This window comes from Benincasa hispida, chromosome 1 (genome assembly GCF_009727055.1).
Source record: "Benincasa hispida cultivar B227 chromosome 1, ASM972705v1, whole genome shotgun sequence".
In the NCBI taxonomy this organism is placed as follows: domain Eukaryota; kingdom Viridiplantae; phylum Streptophyta; class Magnoliopsida; order Cucurbitales; family Cucurbitaceae; genus Benincasa; species Benincasa hispida.
In genome coordinates this window covers 93,399,485-93,423,478 of record NC_052349.1, presented here as the reverse complement: position 1 = coordinate 93,423,478, position 23,994 = coordinate 93,399,485, and the positions used below count along the sequence as shown (strand labels likewise).

At 35.0% G+C, this 23,994-nt stretch overlaps 1 pseudogene; it reads left to right on the top strand.

Annotated features, from left to right (window-relative positions):
• The first annotated feature begins 904 nt into the window (after positions 1-904).
• LOC120080301 lies at positions 905-9,883 on the top strand (annotated as a pseudogene).
• The last annotated feature ends 14,111 nt before the right edge of the window (positions 9,884-23,994 follow it).

Below are 23,994 nucleotides of genomic sequence, written 5' to 3'. Positions count from 1 at the left end.
GATTTAGTATTTGATAACTTCAAAGAATGGAAGATTATGGTTTAAAAATTATCTAACAGTCAAATTAAGTGTCTAAGAACTAACAATGGGCTTGAGTACTGTGTAGAGAAGTTTAATGTTTTTTGTAGACAGCATGGTATTACTAGACACAAGACTGTTAGGTATACACCTCAGCAAAATAGGGTGGCAGAGAGATTGAATAGAACTATTATGGAGAGAATAAGAAGCCTACTGTCAGATGCAATATTTCTTGAAAAATTTTGGGCAGAAGCAGCCTCATATACTGTCTATACACTAAACAGATGCCCCCATGCATCTCTTAACCTTCTAATCCCTAAAGAAAGGTGGATCAAACAATCTCCTAGCCTAAATAATCTAAGGGTGTTTGGTTGCACTGGTTTTGTCCATTAGAGTAAAGGGAAATTAGCTGCCCGAGCTGTGAAATGTATGTTTTTGGGTTTCATAGAAGAAGTTAAGGGGTTTAGAATGTGGCACCCTACAGAGAAGAGATGTATTACAAGCAGAGATGTTGTTTTCAGGGAGTATGAAATGTTTATGTAGGGATCTACATCTAATGTTACAGCACCTCAAATGAAGAATGATATAATTGAGGTGGAGCAAGTTCTCAACCCTAGTTCTTATCCTTCAAGCTCATAATCAACTTTTGTTCAACTACCTCATCTTGAAGAAGAAGTAAAAGATGCTATTTCTGATCCCGAGCAAGAAGAACCAAACTTGAGGGGGTACAGCCTAGCTAGAGATAAGCAAAGAATAACTATTGTGCCACCTTCAAGGTATGATAACTACTTAGTTTTAAATGCTTCATACTTATGTAATGATTCATAACCCTCAAACTTTTGAAGAAGTAGTGAGTTGTCCTAAAGCTAAGTTGTGGATAGAAGCAATGAATGAAGAAGTTGATTCACTAATTAGAAATAACACTTTGGAGTTGACACTCTTGCCAAAAGGTTGCAAGCCAATTGCATCCAAATGGGTGTACAAATTAAAGGAGGGTTTCCCTAATGATCAAGGACCTAGATATAAAACTAGGTTGATAGCTAAGGGTTTTACTCAAAGACCAGGTGTTGATTTCAATGAGATATTCTCTCCAGTGGTCAAGCAGACTTCTATCAGACTATTATTGTCTATTCTGGCTCAGAATAACCTAGAGCTGGAGCAACATGATGTTAACACAACTTTTCTACATGGCTTCTTAGAGGAAGTTATCTATATGAGCTAACCTAAAGGGTATAAGGTCAGAGGGAAAGAAGACTATGTTTGCCTACTTAATAAGTCTATCTATGGCCTTAAACAGTCCCCTAGGTATTGGAACAGAAGATTCAATGACTTTATGCAAAAGAATGGTTTTAATAAAAGCTCCTATGATAGCTGTGTTTACATAAACACTGATACCTGTACCCATTCTATCTATTTGTTACTCTATGTGGATGAAATGCTATTATCAGGAGCAACTATGAAAAAGTTAAATAAAGCCAAAGATCTACTCAAGTCAGAATTTAAAATGAAAGACATGGGCAATGCAAAGAGAATTCTAGGCATTGATATAATCAGTAACAGCAAATCAAGTATTCTCAGCATTGATCAGTCACAATATTGTCAGAAATTGCTTAAGAAGTATCATATAACAGAGGCTAAATCAGTATCTACCCCTATTGCTAACCATTTTAAACTCTCAGGAGAGAATCACCTAAAGAATCTAACATTGAACATCAGAAGGTAATGTCAACCGTCCCCTATTCCCAAGTTGTGGAAAGCTTAATGTATCTAATGGTGTCTACAAGGCCGGATATTGCCTATCTACAAGTCTAGTGAGTAAATATATGGCTAATCTAGGTAAAAGGCACTGGGAGGCAACTAAGTGGATAATGAGGTACCTTAAGGGTACTTCAAGTGCTAAACTAATGTACCAACAGCTTCTAGATAAAGAACCAGAGTTGATTAGGTATGTTGACTCTGACTATGCTGGAGATCTAGACAAGAGAAGATTCTTATCAGGCTATATCTTCCTATATGGAAGGTGTGTTCTAAGCTAGAAGGCTACATTGCAATCAGTAGTAGCCCTTTCTACTACTGTGGCAGAGTTTATTGCTCTTTCAGAAGCAGTAAAAGAAGGTTTATGGTTAAAGGTCTCCTATGTGATTTCGGGATCAAACGGAACACAGTGAAAATTTTTGTGACAATCAAAGCACCATAAATTTATCAAAGCATCCATAGTATCACAACAGAACTAAACATATAGATGTCAAATATCATTTCATTCGAGAACATATTGTAGCAAAACAAATAGAAGTTTTAAAAGTACCTACCTCAGAGAATGCCTCCGACATGTTGATAAAGACTGTCACTCAGCTCAAACTTCAGAAATGCCTCGATATTATAGGGTTTGAGCTGAGAGACAAAGGTTAAAGAAGAAGAGAATCAGTTCAAAGAAGCTGAAGAAACACTTGAAGTTTCTTTCAAGGTGGAGATCGTTATTACAAATAATGAAAACAACTTCAAGATTGTTAGAAATTAGTTACATACAAGCTGTCTTTATATACTTTTGTAATTTCTTGTACAAGTAAGAGAGTGAAAAAATACAGAGAGATCAAGATAGCAAATCAAACTTATCTTGTAATAGTTTTTTTGTAACTCCCCTAACAAAATCATCAGCTTCTCCATGGACGTAGGTTACCTTTGGTCGAACCATGTAAAAACCTTTGTGTTTTTCTTCTTCCCTGATCTTCTTTACTCTATCATGTACCTTTTGACACCGATCGTGTACCTCGACACTCCTATCGTGTAGACTCTCACTTGGTCTCGAACCCCATCGTCTAAACGATCTTCAATAAAACCTTCATCGTCTAGACGAATATTGCCTTATCGTCTAGACGAATCACTGCCTTACCTCAATCGACTAGACGATACTTGCCTTCATCGCCTAGACGATCTCTGACAGCATCACCCTAAGGTTCTCCCTTTCTTTTCTCTCGGTATCTTTCTACAACAAAGAAAAGAAAGAATAGTCATTGAAGTGTCTATAATCTTCAGAGTGCTTGAAACTAATCTTGACCATCAAAGTGTAGGGTGAAGATTATTCTTCACGTAGATTGTGCTTTTAGCACACTATTTTTTACTTCAATGCTTTCCATCGGTGGTTTCTGGTTTTCACATTCAGGTCAGGCTTTCATTAAGCCTAAAATTAACTTTGTTTTCAAGTTTACAGTGATATCTCACAACCCATTAAACCTATCAAGCCCAACAAAATTTAATGTGTGCATATGATTATGCTAGGACATTAAATAATAAGAAATAAAACAACTTACATGAAAGAGAGGGAGAATATTAGAAAACAAGTTGCGGAGAAAAACGAATTATGGTCAAAGAGGAGAGAAATGATTTTTCAAAGTTGAAATGTTGAATTAAGAAAATAGTGTCATCCTATAACTAACCCAATAAATTAAGTCTATGTTTTGGAGTGATTTTGGTACTATTGCCAAAATCACTTCACTTTAAAATAGTTATGTCTGAAAAATAAACAAAATTGATTTTAGAAAATAATAAAAAAAACACTTATACTCTCCGTTTGGATTCAAGAAAGTTTAAGAATGGTTTTAAATTATGTTATTTGAAATCCGAGAAATGATTTTAAATTAATTATTTTATTTGGAACGAGAATGATTTGAAATCAATGTATTTAAAATTTTGTGTTTGAATGGTAATCGAAAAAGAAAAGAAAGTTAAAGAATTTACTAATGTAAGCACAAGCTTAATTAATACATTCTCTCTCTTTCTCTCTCCTATATCTCCATGGCTAAACTGAAGAAAAAGATTGTAAATATTTCCTTCTCTCTTCAGTCTTCTCCCACACCATTACCAATAGTTTTTGTCCATTAGAAGCAGATTTCAAAGTTGTCATTAGCCATGTGAAGAGGGATGGGATAGAATATGAGAGAGCCATTTTGGTAGAAGATAACAGAATCTGAGAGAGGAAAGATTAAGGGAAAATTTTAATTTTTGTATCTTTTACCCACTCATCTAGCATTTAAAAGCATATGGTTATGTAGCATCCCAGGCCCAAGATTCGGATCAGGATTCGGAATCTAGATTTAGCATCTGATGGCTTCGGCATTCCCCCCTGCATCACCTGCGACCAGGCTACGTCATCCTCACTTACCTTGAATGCTTCTTATGATTGAGCCACCGAAAAGGAATGATACTTTCATGTCCTTTAGGATCCCTCTCATTCAGATGTGATATCGGTTCATTCATGTATCCCTCCTGAACTGTCGTTACAGGTTAACTTTTTGTTTAAATTTAATCATTTTTTTTTATTTTATTAGATAAACCTTTTAAATTATTCTTGAAAACTTATGCACTAAATTGTTCTATTTAAAATTTGACATACTAAATACACCTATTCTTCATAATTGTTGGACCAGTAATGTATTTTTTCCAAAATAAATTTAGTAACTAAACACCTGAAACTGTAATTCTATCATCTGCCACAGTGAAAATTATTTTATGTTTAAATTTTGTCTCCACCAACATCCATCTCAGTAGATGACATTTGTTTCTCTTTTTTTCTTAACTGAATTTTTTTCCATATTTTTCTCTCAGTTTTTCTCCCAAGTTGTTACTCTTTCAAAGTTGAAAGAAGGGAAAGGGAAGTTTTCATCCATTTTCTTTAAAACTTCTTTGTTTTATTAGTTTTTGTTGAAACAATGTTGGTACGTATAATGAAAGGATGTGACTATAAAAATAAAATAGATATTATTAAAACTTTTAAAGATAAAAGAAGGGAATTAAAGATAATTTCCGTAGAGATTGATTATTAGGTTAATAAATAATCACTCACCTATATATGAATTAATCAAATTATAGTAACAATAAAATTAAATCTTCGTTATAATACAAATTAAATTAGAAAGGTAAATCAGTTAAAACTCACCAACCCCATCTCTCTCTCATATTTTTCAAAGTTATGATATATTTTTTGTTAGTATTCAATGGGTTGAATTAATTAAATACGTGTTCAAAGAATGTGCTTCAATTATATATTTAGGGTATGTTTAAATTGACTTTTTAAATATTTAAATAAGTGTTTAGGAATAAATATATATATATATATAAACATTGAGAAAGTGAATCCAAACTAACTCTTATACTATCGTCCATGCATTTATTAACTAACTAAATAATATAAGCAGCATATTGGACTTTCACCAAATTCTTCCATTAATTCTCTTTTCTCATTTCTATTTATATACTCTTTTGATTTTTAAAAGTTTATATTTATTGCATATTTTGGCTACTACCCAAAGTTTCCTTTTTCTAAAATGTTACATTAATATTATTTTAGCCGTTGTTATCAATCTATGAATAAATTATTTAATAAAATTAATTCTCAAAAAAATAATTTAATAAAATTAAAGTTGACATAGATATACCATTTGTTTGATTATTTGATGGGAAAATGTGATAAATGTTTGAAACTATTAAATTAGGTTAAAATTTATAACTAATTGAAAAATAGCACTAAAAATGTTTTTAGGCAAGACTGGAAATAATTAAGTTCAAGTGCATGTTCGGAAATGATGGTTGAAGTAGTGATTTTAGAACAATAAATTTTAGAATAATTGGCTTTGTAAAATTGATTTATTAATATTTAATTTCAAATTTTAATTTTAAAGGCATATTTCATATATTTCAAAGTAGTTTTGAATTACTATATTTCGTTTTGATGATTTTAGAATTTACCTAATTCCTAAAAATAATAACTTAAAAAAATGATCAATACATAAGTGAACCAAATTTTAATTAAAAACAAAAAAACAAAAAGTTGGGCAAATTTTGCGGGGGTGATTCTAAGTCAATCGCCGACTAAAAGCACTTTTCAAATAATTATTAAAAGATAAATTCTAATTTATTTTATATTTTTGTAAAATCAGTTTTAACATTTTCCAAACATTAATCTTTAAATGAAGGGGAAAATAATTTTTTGGTTATTAGGTTTTAAGTTTAATTTTTATTTAGTTTCTTAGGTTTTGGGTTAAAAATGTAAAATCTTACAATTCAAGAAACCAATTTGAAATAAAACTCAAATCTTAAAAATGAAATTATAACATTTTGAAATTTAGAGACTAAATTGAAACAAAACTCAACACTTAAGGACTAAATAGAAACTAGAATCAAAATCTGAAACTAAATTCATTTGAATGATGTCAAAAATGAGTTTAACAATATCAAAGTTAATAATCACTCCCAAACAAACTTTGTTCCTCTAAAAATTAAAAATTAAAAAAAAAACATGGTGTAAAAGAAATTGAGAGGAAGTCGTGACCACCAAATATAAAAGAATAGTCCTCTTACTTTGTCCCTTTTATAATTTCCATACCAAACTTTGATAGCTATATCTTTTCATGTTGGTGAGGATCACCACTCTCCTTCAAAGCTATTTTGGTATTAGATTCGAGATTCTAAAAGCCATTGCTATTATCTTGAACCATAACGTCACTCTATATTTGCCATTTCGAGGAACAATTACAGCTTCCGGAGATTTGGTTCCTTTATCTTATATTGCAGGGTTGCTCACGGGTCACAATTCAAAAGCCATCAAATCCAATCTTGATGCAAAGGCTGCTTTTGAACGAGCTAGTATTGATTCTGGGTTCTTTGAGTTGCAGCCTAAGGAAGGTCTTGCTCTTGTCAATGGCACTATTGTCTGTTCTGGGTTGGCTTCAATTATTCTATTCGAGACAAATATTTTGGTTGTTTTGTCTGAAATTCTATCTATCATTTTTACCGAGGTCATGTAAGGAAAGTCTGAATTCACCGACCATTTGACCCATAAGTTGAAGCACCACCCTGGTCAAATTGAAGCAACTGCAATCATGGAGCACATTTGAGATGGAAGTTCCTACATGAAAACAGCAAAAAAAAAAAATTGCATGAAATGGATCCTCTCCAAAAACCCAAATAAGATCATTATGCTCTTAGTACTTCTCCTCAATGGTTGGGTCCCTTGATATTAAAGTGATTCGTTTCTCCACTAAGTCAATCGAGCGAGAAATTAATTCAGTCATCGACAATCATTTGATTGATGTTTCAAGAAACAAGGCATTGCATGGAGGCAATTTCTAAAGAATGCCAATTGGAATTTCCATGGACAACACGCGTTTGGCAGTTGCATCAGTTGGAAAGCTCATATTTGCCCAATTTTCAGAATTAGTCAATGATTTTTAAAATAATGGTTTGCCTTCTAATATTTCTGCTAGTAGAAACCCAAGTTTGGATTATGGCTTCAAAGGTACTGAGATTGTCATAGCTTCATACTGCTTTGAGCTTCAATATACTGCAAAACTAGTGACTAGTCATGTTCAGAGCGTTGAGCAACACAACCAGGATGTTAACTCTCTTGGTTTAATTTTTTCAAGGAAAACCGTTGAAGCCATCGATATTCTTAAACTCGTGTCTTCCACTTTTTTAGTTGCTCTTTGTCAAGCAATTGACTTGAGGCATTTGGAGGAAAACTTGAAGAGCATTGTCAAAAACATAGTTAGCCAAGTAGCAAAAAAAAGTGTGGGCTACATCCTCCAGTGGCACACTTCATCCATCAAGATTTTGTGAGAAAGATTTACTCAAAGTTATTGAGCGAGAATACACTTCTGCATACATCGATGATCCATGCAATGTTACTTACCCACTAATGCAAAAGCTTAGGCAAATTCTCGTTGAGCATGCACGTCACAATGGTAATAATGAAATGAATGCAAACATTTCAATCTCCCAAAAGATTGGTGCTTTTGAACAGGAATTGAAGGCAACTTTACCAAAGGAAGTTGAAAATGTAAGGTTGGCATATGAGAGTGGAAATTCTAAAATTGAAAATCAAATCAAGGATTGCAGATCCTATCCATTATACAGATTTGTGAGAGAGGAGTTGGGAACAAGATTGCTAACTGACAGAAAGGTGATATCTCCAGAAGAATAGTGCGAAAAGGTATTCACAACTTTATGTCAAAAAAAATGATTGATTCTATCTTTGAATGTTTGAAGGAGTGGAATGGAACACCAATTCCTATTTACTCATTCTTATGGCTATTTGTGAATTGGACCATGCACTTAAAATGGTTGAAACATATGATAACATTTGTATTTGCGACTTTTTTTTTTTTTATCATTATTGTTATTTTCTTAATCATTTTTAATCATATAATTGATACCATCTTATCACTAAAAAGTCAATAGATAATAGACAGTATTATTGTTGAAAATCTCTCTCCTTCAATAATCCTTCCATTTCATTTTAATTAATTTCGGAGTTGAGAGTATTTGTGAATTATGGGTCCACATAATGAGAGATTTGACTCATTTCAAATCACCACTGTTTTCTAAGCATTGGAGGGGTTCTAATTTCAAACTACAAACATTTTTATATGAAAAAAATATATTTGGATGTGTTTTGAAAAATGAGTGCATTCAATCTTTATATTGGTCATTTTAGTCTTTGAAGTTTAAGAATAGTTTTAAAAGATCTCTCTAATTTAAAAAAATTATTAAATAAGAAAAAAAAAAATGACTTTACGTTGAGGTGACAATAAAAAAATATTATAATAGACCATTCAATTTTTTATCATGAAATTCGAAATGATTCGAAGTTGTTTTTTTAGTTAAAACTCCTCATATTCACCTTAAAATGCATTTTACCTATAAGCAAGATGGTTATGCTCATTAAGATGAAAATTGGTTTTAATGCCTTTAATGGAAAATTTGTAAAAATAATGAGACACACAAATTAACGTAGGAAATGGAAATGGTGAATTTTTTGTGAGAATGATGTGGGAGAGAGAATTTGGAGAGATGGTAAGGACAATTTAGGTATTATATAATAAGACTTTTTGGCAAAATTATCCTAAAAAGATTCTTTTATCTAGGCCACTTTTAATATACTAATTTGATACTATATGCATTACACGTGTACGAAAGTTTAAAAAGAGGATTTTGTTATAAAATTTTGTGATAATTCTTTCTTATTTTAAAATTTTTTTTATTGGATGATTTAATTAGTCTCTTAATTCTAAACTTTAAATTTAAATCAAAATATTTTCTATTTTTCTAATTATTTTGGATTGGATGATTTAATTATTTTCTTAATTTTAATCTTATCTATATTGATTTTTTTAGATTTGGATGATTTAATTATCTTTTATTTCAAACTTTAATTTAAAGTAAATTATTGTTTTATTTATTCTTTCTAAGATGAGTTGATTACCCTTTTAATTTCAAATTTTCAATTTTTAATTTAAACAAAAATATTACTTTTTTAGGAGCCTTAAAACTTCATCTCTTTTGTTTTGCAATGATCTTCTCCTTGATTTTAAATTTTATTTCAAAGTATGAATTGATGTGTATATATAACTGTTCGTAGGAGATTTCAGAAGAAATTTATTTCGTAGAACTTGAACTTTGTATTTATATTAATTTTGTAGAAAGTAAGTACGATCTCTAATACACGGTATCTTGATGCTTTCAAAATAAACTATAAACTTTAAGTTAGTTGATCTTCTTGAACGATCGGCCTTTGGGCTTGTTGATCTTCTTGGGTGATCGGCCTTTGGGCTTGTTGATCTTCTTGGGTGATCGGCCTTTGGGCTTGTTGNGGCTTGTTGATCTTCTTGGGTGATCGGCCTTTGGGCTTGTTGATCTTCTTGGGTGATCGGTCTTTGGGCTTGTTGATCTTCTTGGCTGATCGGCCTTTGGGCTTGTTGATCTTCTTGGATGATTAGCCTTTGGGCTTGATGATCTTCTTGCATGATTGACCTTTAAGCTTGTTGATATTCTTGGAGGATCGGCCTTTGAGCTTGTTGATCCTCTTGCATGATTGACCTTTAGGCTTGTTGATATTCTTGGAGGATCGGCCTTTGGGCTTGTTGATCCTCTTGGACGAATAGTGTTCACACGAGGCTTCTGGAGAAACTTGTTTTGTGGAGTTAAACTTGAGTTGGTGTTGAAGTTGATGTTGATTTGATGCGATGTGGTTCAATCTCTAGTACTTGATCCTCTAATTCTCTCTCGGTTAAATGCGTATGCTTGATGTATAGAAGGGGGGCATGTGAATGTTCTTGAGCTTCGAGTCTTTGAAGAATGCTTGAATCTTCAAAAGACTTCAGTCTTCAAGCATGGTCAGATTGTTTAGTGTCTTCTGATCTTCAAAGTTTTGGAGGAGTTAAGATATAAAAGACTTCAGTCTTCAAGCGTGGTCAGATTGTTTAGTGTCTTCTGATCTTTAAAGCTTTGGAGGAGTTATGTTCTTCAGATCCTTGGAGCTTCATACTTTAGATCTCCAGAGAGCTTTTCCCTTCAATTCTTCCAACCTCCACCAAATGAAGAGATAATGTCTCCATTTATAGAGGTTTCTCATGGGCCTTACATGGGCTTGAGCCTAATTACTTTACTGGGCCAAAATTGGGTTTGAGCTAAAATTAGGCTTGGACCCATTTGTTGTTGGGCCAAAGTATTGGAATCGAGCTTAATCTTTAATTTAGCCCAAAATTTCACCACAGGTTTGAATTGGGTTGGGCCCGGGCGATCTTAATTACTCGGCCCAATCCAACTTATAATTTTTTCAATAGGCTCGGGTTTTCATTGATGATGTGGTGACTTGTGATTCGCCGAAATTTCTCCTTCAACAAATTTTCCTTTTCAAGATTTACACACGTCTATACGGTGTGTGAATCTCGAAAAAATAATTTGGAATCAAAGTACGATTTTGACTCTTTTAATTTAATGCATCATCATGATCAAAATATGAAAATTTAGCTCAAAATTTTGATTTGAAATTTTGTTTGCTTAATACACTTTCGCCAAATAAACAAAAGATGAATTTTAGTCCTTGACTTTCTTGCTCCCAAGTAAACTTTAATTTGAACTAAAATAGAATTTATATTCCACTTTAATTGCAAATTGAATTTTGAGTAGTATCCCAAATTTTAACAACTTTTTTTTTAGTTTGGAAAAATCTCAATTTTTCATGCAAATTTGAAGTATAATTTTGAATTTGCCTTTCTCTTAGCTTCAATTTTGATTTTGAGTAGAATTTCGAGTTCGTCTTTCTCTTTTCTTCAACCTTGATTTGGTGAAGCTCGGAATGCGCCTATATTTTCAATTAAGGCAACACTTGAGTTATATAAAAGTTTCAACATTGGATAAAATTTTATTGGTACCCAAATAGTATTTTTGTCTCATTCCAATTTGGATTTGACATAAACTTTGGAATACGCCAAATTTTGTGTTAAGAAATTTTTATTTCGACTATAATTTAAATTCAAATTCAATAATTTGGTTCGCATCCAACTCTCACCAATGCAAAATTTGAAATATACTAAAATTTTGAGCTAAAATTTTGATTTAATTTGAATCTTGATAAAACTTGACAATTTCAAGTAAAATTTAGGTATTTAGATTATTGTTTGTTGTGTCCTTTAACTTAGTGAAATATGGATTTCAACCAATTTTGTTAACTACCCCAAATAATTGAAAGAATCTTCATTGAATTTGAGATAAATCTTCCAACCGTTGTGATTTCTTTTATATATATTTCTTTAAACATAACCACTTCCTCATCTATAAATAGAGGTAAGTCTTCAAAGAGATCATATCCAATTAAAAAGTTTATGATTCAATGAATTTGTATGGTTGCAGAGTTTCTGTTAGATCCATTCGATGGCGAATTGATGGAAGCACTTGAACTTTTTATGAGAGTTTTTCCTCATTTGGATTTCTATTTTCATTGAAACTTTTCTTCTACTGTCCTCTTTAATTGATTTGTTTTCCCTACTTCTTGTTGCTTTCCATAATAAAAAAACTTCAATTTGATGAGGCAAGTTGAGTCAATGGATGAAACTACCGATAGTTAAAAGAAAAAATTTCCCTTTTTTTCTTCTTCTCTTGTACTTTTTTTCTTTTTTTTTTCATTTTTTTCTTTTATTTTCTTTTTTTCACATGTTTTTTTATTTTCCCTTTTATTTTTCTTTTTCTTTTTTTGTTTTGTTTCTTTTTCTTCTTCTTTTTTTTCTTTTTATTTTTTTTTTTTGTAGGAGGTGATGTTTTATTTATTTTTTTTTTCCAGCAATTCCTCGATACATGACCGTCTCCTTGGTATACAAAGGGATGGCCCTGGAACTATTATATCGCCTCTCGTACTTGTGCATCCTGATCGTCATAGGAGGGACCCCACAAAGGTGACCAGGGGCCCCGCAAAGGCTTACAAATCTCCCATTCGATCACCCTAGGGAGGATTCAAAGGTCTCCCTGCAAGGCTTACAACTCTCTCATGCTTTCACCCTATGGAGGATCCCGATAAGGTCTACCTTGTAACACCGTTCGTATATCCTCCTCGTTATGAGAGGGGCCTTGCAAGGCTTACAACTCTCCCATGCTTTCACCCTAGAGAGCATCCCGATAAGGTCTACCTTGTAGCACTGTTCGCATATCCTGATCATCATGGGAAGGGCCCTGCAAGGCTTACAACTCTCTCATGCTTTCACCCTAGGGAGCATCCCAATAAGGTCTACCTTGTAGCACCGTTCGCATATCCTGATCGTCATAGGAGGGGCCCTTACAAAGGCTTACAACTCTCCATGCTTTCACCCTAGGGAGCATCCCGATAAGGTCTACCTCGTTATGTTATGCCATCGAGTATTGAAGATGAGGCAGATATGCCATCAAACCTTGAAGATGAGAAGAATGTGCTATCAAGCTTTTGACCGGAGTTAAGTTGGCTAGAGTCGATCTCGCGTACAAGGCAAAGCTGGACGAACCAGAGTTGTCCTCGCATATGAGGTGGAGCTGGATGGACCAGAGTCGTCCTTGCATATGAGGCAGAGCTTAGGCAAACCAAACTTGATCTCGCATATGAGGTGGAACCACACCCACATTTTGGAGAGGAAGCGAAGCTACGCCAATTTTGGAGAAGGGGTGAAGTTGTACCAATATTTTAGAGAGCAAACGAAACCGCACCACGACTTTGAAGATTGAGTGAAGTCGCGTCATCAGTTTGGAGATGAATTGAAACCGCGCCATCAGTTCAGAGATGAAACGAAGCCATACCACGACTTTGGAGATGAAGCGAAGTCGCGCCAACAATTTGGAGAGGAAACGAAACCGCACCACGACTTTGGAGATGAAGCGAAATCGCGCCATTAGTTTAAAGATGAAGTGAAGCCGCATCATCAGTTTGAAGATGAAGCGAACCACGCCAGACTTTGGAGATGAAGCGAAACTGTGTCATGATTTTGTAGACCAAGTCACTGAAGATGGAGTCGAGTGATAACGGGCAGAAATGCACGTTATCATAGTACTAAGTTCTTAAACAATGTTGGATTGTGTTGATGAAATATGTTAAATTGCGTCTATTAAGCATAAATTTTATAATATTGCGGTCGCATGCTTCCAATGCATTAGAGCCGTTGATCTTTACATTTTTGTGCAGAATATGCGTTAATGCAATGCAAAGATTACGATCATAGGAATACATTGGTCGAGCGAAACTTCACCGCAAGATTTTGCTTTGATCGTGCTTGCAAACATTCGCCCAAGAAGAATCACCGCAACTTGGTCAGTGCAACATGGTGAGCACATCCAAGTGAAAGGATAATTAAGAGCGATGGGATAGAAAGCTGACGGCAGTCAGATCCAAATTAAGTTGACAGCCGATAACGGTCACGAAGTATATTTAGCTTTATCGGTGACAATTATCCGGCGCATCAGTCAGAAATTAAAGCTGCCTCATCTGTACAACCGGGAGAGAGAAGCCGCCTTTCACCATGGAAACTCTATAAAAACCAAGTGCATTCTTCATAGAAGGGGTTAAGTAGTCGATTACTTCATCACTTTACAAGTTCACGCCTCTTTCCATAGTTTTCTTTCATTTTAAGGCAGACGCGAGGAAGAAGGTGTGTCGGTAGATCGTTCCGATAAGCTTGGGAAAGCACTAGAAGCTCCAAGATAAAGAGGGCCAACGCCTGCGAAAGCGAGAACATTTGTAGATCAGAATAGAGATTCAGTGTAAAAAGCCTCGGTCAGCAAAGAATTGCTACCAGGCTCTCTACCTTTACTTTCCATTGTCATTTTGTACTCAACTCAGTCATAAGAATGGAATGTCTTTCTCTATATCTATTCACTCTCTATTATTTATGCATGGGTAGCTAAATTAATTGAATAGGTTGAGAAGTAGTTAGCTAGCATAACGAGGGAATCTTCACGATTATCTTGTTTATGTATGTTTCATTCGTCTATTAAAGATACTCGGGAGGATAGTCTAAAGACAGGATCTAGACTTGGGAAGGTCAAGTCAGAATCTAGGTTTGGAAGAACCAGATTAGAACGCATAAAGGAGAGATAGGCCCTTAGGAATGAGTACTATTTGTTATTAATGCATCGCATGCATCTTAGCAATAAGATATGATTGTATGTGGTCATCTTGCTTTCATGCATTTTGCATCAACGCATAGGACAAGAGTAGAGACTTAGGGATAAGCTCTGTGGACATTTTGCATTCAATACATGCATCTTAGACTTAGAAGCATCGCATTAACATTGGCAAAAGACTTGTTGTGCATGGTTATAACATGATCTTGACGCATTCCTTAGTAACGATAGCTAAAGATCTTCTCAACCCGTTCATCGCATACTCATTGCATCTATCAACGCAACTATCTTTTTCAAATCCGCCGCCTTTATTTACTTCTTTTTCATCAACACAACAACACATCCACACTTTATTTATTTACTTGGTTACCACAAAGTTTTCATAGACATTACCAATGCAACTATTCTCACAAGTCCCTGTGTTCGACCCTAGACTTACCAGGAAACTCAGAGGAATTTACACTTGAATTCCGCTGGGGAAACTTGAGTGCACAACGCAATCCTTCAACGCATATCATCCATATTTTCACTTAATAAAATAACGCATCATCGAGCAATGCACACCGACCATGAACTTGAAGATTAAGAGGAGCCATGCACACCGCCTTTGAGCTTGAAGATGAAGCGGAGTCATGCCACCGACCTTGAACTTGAAGATGGAGCGAAGCCATGCACACCGACCTTGAACTTAAAGATGGAAGTAGGGCCATGCACGCCAATCTTGAACTTGAAGATGGAACAACTTCGATGGAGTCTCTGAACTTGAAGATGGAGAAGCATCGACGAGACCTTTGCGTTTGAGTTTGACAAAGCATCGGAAAATCCTCCGCATTTGAGTTTGACGAAGCATCGATGAATCTTCACATTGAACTCGACTTCGCGAGTTTGAGCATGAAGATGGCATTGCAAAACCTTCAGACTTGAACATGAAGATGAAGCAGTGATGAAGCCTCTAAACTTGAAGATTAAAGAGCATCGACGAAGCCTCTGAACTTGAAGATGGAGGAGCATCTAAGTTTGATTTTAAAGAGGAAGCGAAGCACATTCTAAATGTGTGCCTTTTATTTACTGTGCTGGTTCCTTATGAGGGATGAACATCTTCAATCCATTGTGTTGCCCCCAATAGGGATGAACATCTTCAATCTGAAGTGTCATTTTTTAACGGGGATGATCAACATCAATTTTGTAGTATCATACTTAGGTGGTTGTGGTACCTTTTCTGATGGACTAAACTTAAATTTCTTTAAGTTCCCTTCGTACATTTAAAGAAAGGGATCAAATCATGACGTAGTTCAAGTTTTTTTTTAACTGGACTGAACTTGAAGTTTTTTTCAAGCTGCCTACATACCCTTCATAATGATAGGGATCAAGTCATAATATAGTTCAAAAAGAATTTTTTTTTTTTTTTTTTGNCGCGCGACTGAACGTAAATTTCTCTAAGTTGCCTACGTACCTTTTATAATGACAGGGATCAAGTCATAACGTAGTTCAATGAAGAGATTTTTTTTTTTTTTGGGCCATTCACTTTTTAAGCTCATGCGGGCTAGGAGCACCATGCAATTTAGGCTCTTGCGATAAGGAGCTTCTTCATTTAAACTTCAGAAGCTCTTATTTCATCATGGTTTTGATCATCCTCTTCATTTGTAGGATTCGTCAATATGATGAGTTTTGGCTTCACTATCAAGAAACCTTCTATACTTATGTCAACAGAAAATTTCCTCTTCATGCGTGAAGAAACACAACTGTGAATCTTTTCGTCGTTGTTTTCTTGATGGAAGGACATTGGCTTCAAGATTTTCATCCTTCCTTTACGTTGATCTCTTTTTGTATTGAGACAATCAAAAGCAGATGCTGAAGGTTGATCTTTCTTTGATGTGGATATACTTAGCCTTTTGAAGGCTGAAGTTCGAGCAGAAGTAGTCGTTGGACGTTGGTCTACTTCTTCTACCGTGGCCATACTCAATCTTTGAAAGACTGAAAATCGAGCACTTGAAGGCTTAATAAGATCGAAGACAGAAGTTCTTTTCTTCATTTCTTCTAGGTCATTGATTTCTTTAACAGTCATATGAATGTTGTCGACTTCCACTATGCCGACAGTGTGACATGTAATAACTTCTGATACTTTTTCTGGATGATTATTGAGAAAACTTCTGATACCATGTCATCTTTTTGCCTTTCTTTTTATGAGTTTTGTTCCTTCTTCTATAGTTTTGATAGGAACACGACTCTTTTTGGGTGGAGTTTGGTTGTCTTCTTTTCGACGAGTCGTAACTATCCACCCTTCGTTGTCATCTTCAACGAGCTCATCTTTCTTTTTAGAATTTGTTGTTTGAATCTCTTGCTGGAACCAAACAACTATAAGCTCAAAGACTCCGAACTGGATCAGGCTTTGTCTTTGGGCATGAGACACAGACAGTGTTGGAACACTTGAAGTCGTCGCTACTGTAGCATGATTTATCTAAGCTACTTCATCCAAATCTAGCTCAATCTTCTTTTCATGAGCCAAATTCAGAATGCGTTCCTTCAGCACGAAGCACCTTTCAACTGGGTGACTAATGACCCGATGATACTTGCAGTAGTTAAGATCATCTACTTTTCCTGCTTGTTCCGGCCGCTTGCATTCCAGAAACTGAATAAGTTGCTTCTCTAGCAATTACTCCAACATATCTACCACATCAGAGTCAGGGAATGGATAAATCTTCTCTTGTCTTTCTTTAAGAATTGGATGACACTTCTCGCCCTCATTGTGCCTTCTTTCAAATTCTATTTGTTTTTCTTTGGAGGAAAATTTCTGCGAGTCACATGAATGACCACAGATTCTTTTGTGACACTATCCACGAACTTTTCAGTGCCCTTGGATTCATTCTTGTATTTTCTCCCTTCCGGGACTATAAAATATTTAGTTCCCCTATTGACGATGCTCAGCTTCATATCATGAGCGCATGTTGCCAACTCCTCAAATGTACGAGGTTTTATCCCTTGTAGGATGTATAGAAGCTTCCAATGCATGCCTTGAGTGCACATCTCCACTGCAGATAATTCAGTGAGTCTATCTTTGCAATCCAAACTCAATGCTCTCCATCGGTTGATGTAATCGATGACTGTCTCTCCCTTCCACTGTTTGGTGTTCGTCAACTCGATCATGCTAACAGTGCGCCTTGTACTGTAGAAGCGGTTCAGGAACTCTCTTTCTAGCTGTTCCCAACTATCAATCACTTCTGGCTCCAAATCGGTATACTAATTGAAAGCATTTCCTTTCAAGGTACTGCTTTCCTTTCAAGGTACGGATGAATTGCTTGACTAGCTGGTCTTCTTTGGTTCCTACATTTTCGCATATTTCAATGAAGTGTGCAACATATTGCTTTGGATTGCCCTTTCTATCGAACTGCTGGAACTTTGGAGGTTGATACCCAGCCAGCATTCTTAGGTTGTCGATTCTCTTGATGTACGACTTGGAGTAGATAAAGGAGGACTGTGATGGTCTTCCGTAGTGAACCCGTACGGAGTTTGTAATCATATTCTGCAGCTGTTGAATTGACAGGGTGGCAATAGAAGTAGATTGTTGCTGCTAGTCTTCCTGCAAGATAGTCCTTCCTTTGTCATTGGCTTGTGTAGTTGGAGATTGACTCGACTCAGCAATTTCTCGAGTCTGTATTTGATCTCTTAAAGTAGCGATTTCATGATCTCGCTCTTCAACAGCTTTCGTTAGGAAATTTATCTTCCTTTCCATCTTTGCCATGGCTAACTCAGCCGTTACATCAGTCACCATTACAGATACTACATCAAAATACGATTCTTTATCTGATGGATCAGTAGTAGAAACGTAGCCATCGAACAAGGAATTTTCTCTAATAACGATCCCGCCTTAGTAGATCCCATTAGTTTTTTTCGTGATGACAGAGCTTATGTAAGTATCGCTTGCAACGGTAGCTTTGGATACAACTTTCTTTGGTGCCATTTGTAGGTTTATGGACTTGGATGACGAGAGAGAGATGAGAGGTAGAAAGGTCCCACTAGGCGTGCCAATTTGTTCGCAGGAGATTTCAGGAGAAATTTATTTCGTGGAACTTAAACTTTGTATTTATATTAATTTTGTGGAAAGTGAATACAATCTCTAATACACAATATCTTGATGCTTTCAAAATAAACTATAAACTTTAAGCTAGTTGATCTTCTTGAACGATCGGCCTTTGGACTTGTTGATCTTCTTGGGTGATCGGCCTTTGGGCTTGTTGATCTTCTTGGATGATCGGCCTTTGGGCTTGATGATCTTCTTGGATGATTGACCTTTAGGCTTGTTGATTTTCTTGAAGGATCGGTCTTTGGACTTGTTGATTTTCTTAGATGATCGGCCTTTGGGCTTGTTGATCCTCTTTGAGGATTAGTGTTCGCTTCTGGAGAAACTTGTTTCGTGGAGTTGAACTTGAGTTGGTGTTGAAGTTGATGTTGATTTGATGCGATGTGGTTCAATCTCTAGTACTTGATTTTCTTATTCTCTCTTGGTTAAATGTGTACGCTTGATGTATAGAAGTGGGGCATGTGAATGTTCTTGAGCTTCGAGTCTTGGAAGAATGTTTGTATCTTCAAAAGACTTCAGTCTTCAAGCATGGTCAGATTGTTTGCATCTTCAAAGGACTTCGGTCTTCAGAACTTTGATATGTCTTCTGATCTTCAGAGCTTTAGTGTCTTCTGATCTTCAAAGCTTTTGAGGAGTTATGTTCTTCAGATCCTTGGAGCTTCAGACTTTAGATCTTCAGAGAGCTTTTCCCTTCAATTCTTCCAACCTCCACCAAATGAAGAGATAATGTCTCTATTTATAGAGGTTTCTCATAGGCCTTACATGGGCTTGAGCCTAATTACTTTACTGGGCCAAAATTGGGTTTGAGCTAAAATTGGGCTTGGACCCATTTGTTGTTGGGCCGAAATACTGGGCTCGAGCTTAATCTTTAATTTAGCTCAAAATTTCACCACGGGTTTGAATTGGGTTGGGCCCTAGCGACCTTAATTACTCGGCCCAATCCAACTTATAATTTTTCCAATAGGCTCGGGCTTTCATTGATGATGTGGCGACTCATGATTCGCCGAAATTTCTCCTTCAACAATAACAAATTTTAAAATGAAGAAAAAAAGTATAAAAGCATGTAAAAATTAATGATGAAATTATTATAGACCCCTGAATTCATTGATGTGCATTTACAAAAATTAAAAAGAGAAAAAAAAACCACAAAAACATTAAAAAAAAATGATAAAATACTCTTTTTTCATCACTTTGCCAACCTCTAAATTACTTGAATCTTGAGAAATTTCTTGAACTTCAAAAGCAACGTTTTCTTTTTCATCCTCTTTAATATGTGGTAGAATAAGAGAAAAATTATAAAATCATAAAAATACATTAAATCATATTCTTACGAAACTAAAATTTTGAAAAAGGTGTATGTTAAACAAAAAAGAAAGAATCAATATCTAATGGAAACGAGTCGGAGAGAGTCCGTAACAAAATTAATAAAAAAGAGAAAAACAAAAACAAGAAGAAGAAAAGGGAGGGGAGATATCTAATAAAAATGAGATGCTGAATTTAGTTATTTAAAAAAAAATAGATTTCAAATCATAATTGGATTTTAGTGTCAATCAAATTATATTAAGGTGATAAATTATAATAATATGAGATTCTGTTTTTCAAAAAAGTATTATAATTAAACGTGAATCCAAATTATTACATAATGATTTAATGATAAATTAAGTACGATAACAATTCTTTTAGATAACATGATAGTTTTTTTTTTTAGATTTTTTCCTTTATTTAAGGTGAAGTAGACTTATTGATAAAATACGATTTTTTATAGGAAAAAATCCAATGTGAAGTAAAAATTATTAGAGATAAAATGTTTTTTTTTAGATTTTTCTTTGTGAAGTAGATATTAGGGATAAAATGTGTTTTTTATTTTTATTTTATTTAATGTAAATTAGAGATAAAATGTTTTTATTTATTTATTTAACATGTAAAAGAGGTTATTAGAGATAAAATATGATTTTTTTTTTTTCTTTTGTGAATTCGAGAACAAATGTGGTCTGTTTTATTCTTTTAAAGTGTGAATGTCATAAATAGAGGATTCTTTTTCACGTGTGATGCAAAAAATAGGGAAATTTTTTTAATATTTTTCTTTTATGTGTGATGCTAGAAAATAGAGGGAAAAAAGTTTATTTGATGACTTTAATATAAAATTATCTTATATTAACCTTATGACCATCAACTAAAAGAGATAAAAAATCAAAAAAAAAAAATCAAAAGTTTCTCTCATATAACCCCTTATAGATAGTATAAATTAAACATTATTATTATTATTATTTATTTAGTAAAACTCTAGTCTATAATCAATTTATTGCATCTTCTTGTTCTTTTGGAAAATGATAATAGCAAAAGTATTGAGGGTTTTTAAGTAGTTGAACTTTTGTTTATTGTTTTTGAAGCATAAATTGTTCAAAATATTGTTTTACTGGAAATTTGACATTTGAATCCATTTTTCTTGTCGTTGCTTGTTTAATTAAATTCATGATGAAATTAACATGTAGTTTATCATTGATGGTAAACAAAGTAAAATATCACTTGTACACTATTTTATCTTCCATTAATATGGTATACCAGTAGTAATAGACGCCCACACATACACAAGATCAAAGAAGCAGATCTTGCAATTTTTTTCTCAGAAGCATAATTTTAGCAATGGAGATGTCATCAATATCAAAAGTCAAGGTTCACATACTATTTATGAATCTGGATAAATTTAATATTATTCGCAGCCAATTTGATTCTTTCTGAGAAAGACTTTATTGTATTGATTTGTCAACATTTTTTTTCCCCTAAGAAGGACTGATTGCATTCCTCAATCACTACAAGAATTAGACCTTTTGCCGATGCTAAAACTCGTCAGCTTAGCTCCAAATACTCGTCGAAAAATTCTATGTCGGCGCTAGGTCACCGTCGGTGGGAACCATGACGTATGCCCGTCATAAGAGCTTATGCCAGCGCATAAAAGAGAAGCGTTGGCATATGTTGGAACTACCGACGGTAGTCATCAAGTTTGGTCTATGTCAACGCTAGCAATATGGCGTTGGAAAAATGTATGTTTGCCGACACAACAATGTGGTCTCGGAAATTCTTTAATGTTGACGCTTTCAAAACATTGTCAGCGTATCCGCGTAATGCCGATGATGTATAATTCTCATTGGTAGTTCTTCTATGCCGACGATCACAGTTTATCGTTGGCATTTTCTTTAATGTTGTGAGAGCTTTTGAACCTAACTTAGATGGCCAAACAGAACGCAAACAACCAGCAGAATAAAACAAAAACAGTAAAGAACGAACACCAAGATATATAATGGTTCGACCAGTTTGGTCTACATCCACTTTGAGAACCAACTTGAATTAATTTTATTATGAGCAATAAGGAATTTACAATTACAGATAATCAATAATAATCATCAATCTGTAATTCTAATATCCACTGATACCGAGAGATCTACACAAGACGTCGTCTCTGAAACCGAGAACAACCCACTGCAAAATAAACAGCCTAAAACCATGCACTACCGCCTCTGATCGGCGAACCATGCGCAGACCCATGCGTCTCTCTCTCGCTGACAAGCTGCCGAACGAAAAACACCGGACCTGACCAAACCGGACTACACACCTGTGTGGACGCCCACACTCGAACGCCGACAGACACCCGCCGAAACCGAGACCACCCGACTCACCTGTCGATCTTGTCGGATGGGAACAAGTGTCTGCTACCCACTGATCTTCAAACATACCAGATCCGACTTCGTCTTCCACGGAAAAAGCCGTCTCTATTTTCTTCCTCGAAAAACCGGCGGCCTCACCTTTTTTTTTTTTTCGTTCCAGATGGCTGCACCTCTTCTTCACCCAAAGAGTCACGATTTTCAGCCCTAATTGAACAAGATGGACATATTTACAAAAATGTCTTTTGTCCATAGTTAACAGAATGTCATTAGGCCTTTAATTTCACCAAAAACCTAATAAAAACCACTTAAATACCTTATTATTTTCTACAAATCTCCTTCATAATAAGAATATTTAAGTGCAAGTTGATTCTTCAATCTCCCTATCATCCAGACTTAATATCCCATCTAATAGGTATTTAAATCTATGGGCGGGAAGAACCTTGGTTAATATATCAAACAAATTCTCAACTGTGTGAACCTTGACCAGTTCAACATCTTTCTAGACCACAACTTCTCTGATAAAATGAAATTTGACATCTATATACTTAGACCGTTAGTGATGAGATAGATTCTTCGCAAGATGAATAGCATTCTTGCTATCACAACGGACGATAAGAATGAACTCCTGCGACAACAACTCACCAACTATCTTTTTCAACCACACTGCCTCTTTCACAGCTTCACCCACTGAAATATACTCCGACTCAGTAGTAGACAAAGCAACAATTGACTGTAGAGCAACCTTCTAACTGACCACATTACCAAACAAACGAAAAATGTGACCTGATAGAGACCTTTTTTTGTCAAGGTCTGCAGCGTAATCTGCATCTGTGAAGTCGTCCAACAGTGCTGATTTATCATAATCCCTGCTAAAACACAATGATACACTGACACGACCTTCCAAATATCGAAGCACCCATTTAACTGCATTCCAATGCTCCTTCCCAGGATTTGACATAAACCTATTTATCATACTCATAACATATCCCAAGTCATACCTAGTACAAATCATCAAATACATAATACTTCCAACAGCATTACAATAGAGAATATTAGCCATCTCTAATCTTTCTTGTTCAGTAACAGAACACTGAGGTGAAGAAAGCCTAAAATGAGATGCTAAGGGTATCCAAACTGCCTTTACAACCAGACATATTATACTTCTCAAGCAGTTTATGCACATAACTCTCCTGCGAAATGGTTAACAAACCTTTCTCCCTATCTCTTTTCACATCAATGCCTAGGATCCTTTTCAGTTCACCTAAATCTTTCATCTCAAATTCACTACTCAACCGTTTCTTGAGATCACATATTTCAAAATAATCCTTAGACACCAGGATCATATCATCTATATACAGAAGTAGATAAATATATGTACCTTTCTGAGATAGTTTCCAGTACATGCAGGCATCATATGAGCTCCTGTGAAACCTCTACTTCAGAATAAAGGTGTCAAACCTGATATACCACTGTCTCGGCAATTGCTTCAGTCCATAGATGGACTTGTGAAGATGAAAAACCATGTCTTCCTTTCCTTTCACCTCATAGCCCTTAGGTTGAGCCATGTAGATCACTTCCTCCAATTCACCATGAAGAAAAGTTGTGGTGACGTCCATTTGTTCAACAAACATATCAAAGTGAACAGCAATAGATAAAATTAAATGAATGGACAAATGCCTCACAACTGGAGAGAAAATCTCATGAAAGTTAACTCCCTCCTTTTGAGTGTAGCCCTTGCCTACCAGTCTAGCCTTATACCTAGACTTGTTGTCACCTCCTGTACCTAGCTTGATTTTATAAATCCACTTTGACTGAATGAGTTTC